The following is a 9,910-nucleotide window of genomic DNA, read 5'->3' as shown; positions in this document are numbered from 1 at the left end:
GATCAATGTCAGTGACAAGGTACTATTTCTAGAATACATGAATTACCTATGACCTCTATTTTAGAATTGGAAGTTTTGATGTATGGGGTATAGATTTCATGGGACCTTTTGGAAGTTCGCATGGAATGAAGTACATACTTATGGATGTTGACTGTGTTTCAAAGTGGGTGGAATAAATTGCACTGCCTAACAATGAAGAAAGGAGTACTACCACATTTTTAGAAAGAACATCTTTTCTCGATTAGATATGCCATGTGCTATTATTAGTGACGGAGGGTCATATTTTTGCAATTATCTATTCAAGAGTCTGCTTGAAAAATATGGAGTAAACCACAAGGTGGCAACATCCTATCATCTACAGACTAATGGACAAGTTAAAGTGTACAATAGAGAAATCAAGTCCATATTGGCAAAGACTGTAAATCCTAACAGAACTGATTGGGCAAGAAAGTTAGATGACACATTATGGGCTTACCATACAGCTTACAAGACACCCATAGGTTCTTCATGTTATCATCTGGTGTATGGTAAAGCTTACAATTTACCAATTGAGCTCGAACATAAGGCACTATGGGCGTTAAAAAAGCTGAATTTTGAGTGGAACGATACAGAAAAATCAAGGTTGAATAACATAAATGAGTTGGATGAATTCCATCTTCATGAATATGAAAGTCCAGCGCTTTACAAAGAGAAGATGAAGTTGCATCATGACAGCAGTATCGAGAAAAGGGTATTTGAAAAAGGTGACCAGGTGCTACTATACAATTCCAAGCTACATTTATTTCCAAGTAATCTACGGTAGAGGTAGCATGGTCCATGCATTGTAAAAAAAAGTTTTTCCCTATGGTGCTTTAGACCTCCAGAGGAATGGTGATCGCCTATTCAAGGTAAAGAGATAAAGAGTAAAGTACTATAGGGGAAATATTGAAGAGGTGAAAGAAGTATCTGAAATTGACCTTGATGGAGTCTGAGTAATCAAGGCAACTACGTCGTGCCTCAATGTTAAATCAAGTGCTACTTGGGAGGCAACTCATGTTTTTGTACTTATTTCATTTATAGGGTAATATGTGTGTTCAATGTGCAGGACTAAAGAATGCAGAAAAAATCCAGAGAAACTAAAAAAGTTATCATATAGACTATTTACAAGTCATATCTATACGGTACAACTCGTGAGTAGGAGTCGTATTGACCTGGCAGAAAAATCAGAATCAGGCATCAGTTTTTTGAATGAATACGAGTCTCATTAAGAGTCGTATCCTTTGGAAACGATTCGTGACTACAAATCGTATCCACTCCAGAACACAGGTAAGTCCCCAGGATATACGATTCAAAGAAATGACACGTAAGCCTCGGTACGAGTCATAAACACAATGCATACATGCTTACTAGGTCAAATATTGGGCTGACCTGGCCTAGTGTTTAAATAAAATAAGAAAAAGGGGTACAATCGGGCACCTAATTGATACAACTAGTACCCACTCCCTTTTTCACCCAAAATTCAACCATTAATCAACCAAATCAAAGTGAAATCAACAATATTTAACTATCAACAACTCCAAGAATTTCAATTTTTGTGCTTAAACTCAAATTTGGGAAGCAAAACCAATTGAACTCGAGATTTTCTGCTCTTCACTCATCAAGTTAGTTCCTAATCTCATTTTCTTTGCTTCGTAAGTGGAAATGAGTAGTTTGGGATGTTAGGAACTTAACTTGAGCAGCATTATGCAATTATTGATTTGTTGATACCCTAATTTAGGCATTTTTGTTGAAAATTGGAATTTTGGGAAGAACAAGGGTTGGGGAAATGGATTTTGATATGTCTATATATGTTAAATTGTTGGTTATATCTGAAAATTAGTAGTGGATACTTTGGGAATTTAATTGGAATCAAACTTTGAAGATGGACTTATACGTTGCAGTGGATACGAGACTTCTTACGACTCATACCCATCGGTACGGGAGTCGTAATGGGATTCCTACCCACTGACAACTTGGAAGTTTAATGAATTTCAAGTTCTGGACTAGATACGACTCAACCATACGAGTCGTACACACTAATCATACCCACCTAGAAAGAAAAAAATAGTGTAATTGTTTGATTGTTGGTCATTTATCATACCCTTTCGGTATGACTGGTAAGGAGGAGTCGTAAATTGCCCAGTGAACAAAGTCCATACATCGTTTAAGATACGACTCGGCTATATGAGTCGTACCCGGTGGTTACAACCAGTACCAACCACTCATATCAAAATCAGACAAGGAACATTGAACTTTAGTTTTAAATTTTTGTTTTTCTATTCTTTTCATAGTTACTAATAATAGTGTATTTGTAGGAATCATGCCACCAAAGAACGCATCATCGTCCAAAATAGTTACTAAAAAGGGAATAAACAAGCACTAGTTAAAAGTGAGGAAACCATTATTTTTCGAATATGAATAACTATCCGAGGCAGCAGAGAAAAATATGACAGAACCTCAACAATAAAAGCCGCTAAAAAGAGAAAAGCACCTGCTAAAGCTAAGGGGAAGAAAGTGGTTCCCAAAGAGTCTGAAATACCACTACCAAAAGGGCCGAGAAGAAATAATGTGACAGTTTATCCTCCTCACACACCACAATTGATTGATGATGATGATGATGAAGAAGAAAAATCTAGTTCAGCAGAGGAGAGTTCAGATAAAGCTTAGGGTTCTAAGGTTGATGCTACCCCGATTGACAGGCAGAACCCCCCACTAAAATTGACCACTGCTCCGGTGCCCATCGTTGAACTATAGGTTTACCCCGATATGCAGAATATGTTTAACATATAGTTGTTCCATCTACCAGGTGGTATGATAAAAATGATGCTATATCTGAAAAGGAAAATGACTACTATGGGGATGGATGAATTAATTGAGTTTTAAAATTGCTTTAGGAATTACAAATTTAGGTGGATAATGAGAGCGCCCGATAGATACAGTGAGGTCCTGGTGAGTGTGTCTACGCGGCCTACAAGGGAGAGCTGCAGAAGCAGTATCCACAGGGGAAGTTGTGGAAGGGTGGTGAACCTATCACCTCATTCATGATTCGAGGAGTTCGAGTTAATATCACTTCCCAAACCATTGGGGGATTCTTATATGGGCCAAAATATCAGGCTCCAGCTAACACAGAAGAGATGGACCACCGAATGACTGAGATGAGAAAAATTACTAAGTGGACACTGGGGACTGAAGATAAAATAGTAATATTCAGGTGGATATCTAAGCAGATGATTGCACATGGTGAACATGCGACTTGGATTATAAGAGAGCCATAGCAGATTAAGAAGGATACCCTCAACTTTGGGGGTAAATCTTGGTGGACACTAGCCCGACACAGGCTGTGTCTAATGATAGGAGATGATGTTTTGAGCTTGATCTGGGCTACTATGATAGTCGATTTTACAGTCGGGTACAAGTTTAATGTTGTGAGTTCCTTCCTAGAGAGCTGAGAGATAGGGAAGTTGGAGAGCAGAAGGCATTACTAGCCTACCCCTGTATGATTACTCAAATTTATCAAGCTGCGAGAGTAATGGATCTACTCCGGATTGATGAGATGATTGAGGGCCAAAGGACTTTTGACATCGAGTTGATTCAAGATGAGTCCAACCCCTTGGCCCGACCTATGAGAGAGGCAGTAGATGTAATGGTGGGACTATTCTGAAAAAATGATCCGATTGATGCCCCTACTACAGTTAAGGCTACATAGGCAGGTGCACAGACTGAGGTCACACCCCCAGATGCAGCAAGTACTTCTAGTGCCCCACCGCCAGTCCAGTCTGTGCCACCTAGGCCACAAAGTTTCCTCCTGTATTATGTTGATTTCTCAGGCTGTGTGGACTAAAGTTGTGACTCGGTTAGCTATGCTCACTGTGAAGGTTGGTCATATAGAAGTACTTCCTGTTTAAGCATCTGATCTGTGCTAGCGAATAGTTATTTGGTTTTGTTTTCCTGAGTACATGCAAAAGTTTAAGTTGAGGGTGTTGATGTGGCGTGGAACCACGACACTTTTGATGCCTAAAACTGTGAATTTATGCATGAACTTAGGGTATTTTGTTGGATATGATGCACTTTGGTGTGAATTGTTGGTAAATCGGGCCTACAATAGTATTTGAACAAAAAGAGAACAAAAATACCTGAAAAAGATCAACTCTAATCAGTATATGAGTCAGCTCTTGAGTCATAACCATCCGATATAACTCGTATGCTGAATCGTATGAGTAACAAAACCAAAAGCCAGATGAATGGGCCAAGTATGAGGAAGATATGACTTAAGTATCCCAGTCATAAGCAAGGATACGAGTCATATATAGAAGTCGTAAGCATAATAAAACCGGAGCTACCATCCAGGAGTTGAACTGTCAAAGGAATAAGAGTCGAAAGTCTGAGTATGACTCGTATTGGTATGTCGTATACAAACCAATGTTCAAAGCTGGGAAATACCGAAGTCCCAGGTAGATACGAGTTGAGGACATGAGTCGTACACCCAGGTATGACTCGTACAGAGATATCGTATGCGGAACAGAAAGTTAAAATCGTAGGAAGACCAGATACTGGAACGGATATGATAAGGCAAGGTACGACTCGTATTGAGTCGATACGAGTGAAGATTGAGTCGTAACGACTGTCGACTTAACTTTACCTTTCCCATTTTTAATAGGATTTTTATGTTATTTTGAGATACTATAAATACCCTAGGGTTTATCTTTTATCAGGTTACACTCATGAACTTTCCTTTACATGTTTTTACATATTATTACAGTACTTTTACAATTGTTCTTGAGATTTTAGGGTTTATTCAATTAAAGACTTTGGAGTTTATTCATCTGATTCTTGTGTAATTGAGTTTATGGGTTCTTCATTGATAATCATGATTTCTTACACAACCATGAGCGGCTAATCTCCTTAGCTAGAATTGTGGGAACCCTGGCGAATTAGCTACGTAGAGGAAGTGTGAGACTTAATTGTTCTAGGGTTTCTGCATGTATCTTAATTCTTCTTCAAAATAATTAATCTCATAGCAGCTGCAAACGCTTGAGATAGCCTGTATTCTCATCCATTCGATAACCAAGAAGTTTATGATTGGAAAAAAAAGATTAAGATAGTGATTTGGGATTTCTACCTCCACCTTTTAGTCCCTGCATCTCATCTTATCACTTTATCCTACCCCGACAGGTGTAACTGAGGTTGTAGCAAGGAGCAACAAGGCAACACCCTGAGACTTACCCGATAAAGGATGAAATTTATCTTCGAGCATACCCGACAGTTGATAAGATTTATCTTCTAGGCTTTGCATGCAGAACAACAAAACAATTGGGTTGATCACAAGAAATTTACAAAGTTAAGAAGTCAGAGGGAACACAAGCCTAGTGTTCGTCTCATATTGATTACAACTCAAAAGCACTCAAGATTCGGTTACTACTTATAATTGATACTATAAATCCCCCCATTAACTTTCTTGTACTGCTCGTGGATTACATCAAATCAAGCAACTATTCACATATTACCTGTGGGATCGATCCAAACCTTGTTGGGTTATTATATTTGCAATCTACCACATTGTACTTCTAATTGTAGTGTAGTTTTGTACGACATCACAAATTAGCAAGCTAGTAAATGTTCTTTACTAAACCCTTTATTCCTCAACATGAGATAGACTCCTTATATACATCCTGCTAAGAGCATCAGCAACAACATTAGCTTTACATGGGTGATAGTGCAAGCTTATATCGTAATCCTTCAGCATTTCGAGCCACCTCATTTGCCTGAGGTCCATCTCCTTCTGGGTGAAGATATATTGTAGACTCTTGTGATTCGAGTAGATGTCCACATGCACTCCATATAAATTATAACACCAAACCTTGAGTGTAAAAACCATTGCCGCTAACTTAAATCATGAGGAAGGTAATTCCTTTCATGAACCTAAAGTTGCCTAGAAGCATAGGCCACAACTTTCGCATGTTCTACAAGTACACAATCAAGTCCCACCAGGGATGCATCAAAATACACAAAAAATCTTTTAGTACCTTTAGGGAGCGTCAAAATAAGGGAAGAAGTCAGTCAATCCTTCAGTTTCTCAAAACTGCCCTTAGAAGCATCAGACCACAGGAACTTAACCTTTTTCTGAGTCAACCGAGTTAATGGAGTAGGTATGGAAGAAAAACTTTCTACAAACCTCCTGTAATAATCTGCTAAGCCTAAGAAACTCCTATTATCAGTTGGATTTATTGGAATAGGCCATTTTTCACTACGTCAATCTATTGGGGATCAACTTTAATACCTTCACTAGAAATAATATGCCCAAGGAAAGTCACAACACTAAGCCAGAATTCTCACTTGAAAAAATTGGCATACAACTCTTGATTCTTAAAGGTCTGAAGTATAATTCGGAGATGATTAGCATGCTCTTGCTTACTCCATGAGTAAACCAAGATGTCATCTATGAACACTATGATGAACAAGTCCATAAACTGCTTAAACACCCTATTCATAAGATCCATGAAGACTGGGGTGTTAGTTAATCCAAAGGACATAACCAAAAATTCATTATGGCCATACCGAGTTTGAAAGGAAGTCTTAGGAATATCATTTTCCCTAATCTTTAGCTAATGATAACATGCACGGAGAACTATTTTGGAGAAACACTTAGCACCCTAAAGATGGTCAAAGAGATCATTGATTCGGGGAAGAGGGTATTTATTTTTCACTATGACCTTATTCATTTGACCATAATTTATGCACATACAAAGAGACCCATCTTTATTTCGCACGAAGAGTATAAGAGCATCCCAGGGAGAAATACTAGGACGGATGAAACTCTTATCAAGGAGGTTATTCAATTATTCCTTTAACTCTTTCATCTCCGTAGGAGCCATTCTATATGATAGGATGGAAATAGGACAATTATCGAGTAAGAGATCAATCCCAAAGTCTATCTTCCAATCAGGAGGAGTTCCAGAAAGGTCATCAAGAAAGACCTCAAGAAACTTCTTAACTACAGGAATGGGCGGCAGTCAAGTATTTTCAGAGGTAGATTCTTTGACTTAGACTAAATGATACGAACATCCTTTAGATATAAACTTTTGGGCTCTAAGATAAGAATTGACTTTTCCCTTTGGTACCAAGGAATGACCCTCTCATTCTATGACTGGTTCACTATGAAAAAGGAGAGACTTTTCTAATTCTACCGTCCAAGGTAGCATAACATGAGTGGAGTCAATCCATTCCGAAAACATCAATATCTACCATATCTAGCTCTACCAGATCTTCTATAGTATCCCGATAAAAAATAGACACAACGTAATTTCTATAGATCCTCCTAGAAACAATGGACTCAACCACAGGGGTAGAAATCGTGAAGGGTTCAAGAGTATTTTTGGGACGGAAACCAAAATACGCAGCCACGTAAGAGGCCACATAAGATAGGGTGGAACCAAGGTCAAGTATTACATAAACATCATGGGAGAAAATTTGTAATATACTCGTGGAAACTTCTGGAGACGCCTTAAAATCTTGATGAGTGGAAAGAGCGTACAGATAGTTATGACCACCACCTATCCCTGGGGTAGCGTTCTTTATAGCTGAAGCTGATAAAGTAGTAGTTGAGGCTTTGTTATCCCCATACACACCCCTTGCTATGGTGCAATCTCGCTATAGATGACTAGGTTGGCCATAACTAAATAAAAAATTTCTCCCCAAATCGGTGAAGCTTTGCACAAGTGTGGCAACGAGGGTAAGATAGGGTCGATTGAGCTATACTGGCCTGAGACTGAGTACCCTTAGTCCTGAGGATATTACTAGGTTGGGGATGTTAATCGTTCGAAGGCCTGGGTGCAGGTGCACTAGCGGATGATTGTGCATTCTCCCAAAACTTCTTCCTGGAAAGCTTCTTGCCACCTTTACCATTACTCTAGTGGCTTACTTCCTGATCAGCAGGTTTGGCCCTCTTACTCTGGCGCTCCTCAACTTTTGCCTTCTTTTTTTCTCATCCTCCACCAACTGAGTGTGGACCACTAACATGGATATGTCCATGTCGCAGTTCAACATCGCCCCGGTACACTCCATTTTTACCTCATCAGACATACCAGACATGAACTTTCTCATTCTATCCCTCATTGTAAACACCAACTCTAGATTATAACGAGACAACTAAGTAAACTTCAAAGCATATTCCTTAACACGTATATTTCCCTATTTTAGGTTTACAAAGTCCTCATCCTTAGACTCCTCAACTCCTGAGGAAATAAATGATCAAGGAAAGATTTAGCAAAATTTTCCCATACTACCAGTTCAGCATCCTCACCCTTAAACTTCTCCCAATCAACATACCACTGGTAAGCTACCCTTTTTAACTGATAGGCTGCAAATTAAACCCCTTCAATATCACTGACATGTACAATTTGGAAAATCTTCTCTATCTCGTTAATAAAGTTCTGAGGGTCTTCCAATATGTTGTACACCGAAAAGGTCGGTGGATTCAGCTGTATAAACTGGCCAACCCGAGTAGCATACGAAATACCACTAATAGATCAACATTATTTTGACCGGTGAGGCTGGGATGATATAATCTGAGTATGTATTTAGATGATCTGTCTGAACTCAATATTAGAAGCCACCCTACGAGGACCGGGTATAGGTGATGCCAGTCCTAGGAGCTCGGGGAGGACTAGTTGGGGCTAGTGGAACCCAAAAGGAGCAGTGAAATCAGAAGTACAGGCTCCATTTCCTATTCGCATCCCATGGGTAGGACGGATCTTTTCAACATTTGCCCCAGTGAGGGCAGAGATTCCAGCTGATGTCTTGTGGCCATTAGTCCTTTTTGGAGGAATGATCTGAAACGTAGGAAAAATAGAGAAGTTAGAAAAATTCACTTAGGACTAGACTCTCTAGCACGAACTAGAACATGAAGAAAGAAAAACATTCCTAAGTATCTTGTAGCCTTCCTTTTATAAGTGTAACGTGCTACACACCCGTAAAAAAGACTCTGCTCGACACGGCTTCATAAATACCCTGAGACCCTAAACTGTGCTCCGATACCAAGTTTTTGATGACCCGAGTCCAGGCCCTGGTCGTGACTTCAAGACGGGTATCCCAGACCAATGAAGGCCCGAGAATACCCCTTAACATATCATCATAAGCATAGTCATAATAAAGTGCGGAAGTTGGCCCATAAAATAAGAAGTTCAATTGAAACAATAATTCAAAATCCAAGTCTTGTAATACGACATGAAAACATTTACCCAACTCAGTCTACGAAGCCTCTAACTTTCAGAATAGAACTCCTAGGTTGGGACATGGCCTCCATTATACCATAAAGTAAAGAAAAGACTAAAACATGAGAGAAAAGACTAAACACCTTACGAAGGATGGAGGGCTCACCACTTATTACCAATTGTCCCAAGAGAGAGTGCAAGGGTCCTAGTGTTACACCGAATCACGAAAAAATACCTCCAAACCTACATCATGAAATGATGCAGCATTAGGGGACTGTCAGTACGACGAGTACTGGCATGCAACCCAGGAAATAGAGATGACATTCTTTTATAAAACAGGTCATAAAACACATTTTTCATTATTCATAACAGCAAAGTATGGGGCATAGGATGTAGAACATAAAGACATAACCATTTAAAATTTAGTTCTGAACTATGTAGTTTTTCATCGACATTACGTAATCCACAGGCTATATAGGTATGGTACTACCCAATCAGCGGGCCTCGGTCCATGTTTGCCGCAAGAACTGAGACTAGGCTAAAGTCACAAATAGTTTAAAGCCACCATTTTATCTTCATGTTAAGGAAAGCATTTGCCATCCAATTAAGGAATAAGCATCTTTATGTCGATAAAACATAGGTTTCGGGTGTTGGTCACGAGGACATACACCTTCTCGGTGAAC

Source organism: Capsicum annuum, chromosome 10, assembly GCF_002878395.1.
Source record: "Capsicum annuum cultivar UCD-10X-F1 chromosome 10, UCD10Xv1.1, whole genome shotgun sequence".
NCBI classification, from domain to species: Eukaryota; Viridiplantae; Streptophyta; class Magnoliopsida; order Solanales; family Solanaceae; genus Capsicum; species Capsicum annuum.
The sequence above is the reverse complement of the archived record's forward strand: the minus strand, read 5'-3'. Positions refer to the sequence as shown.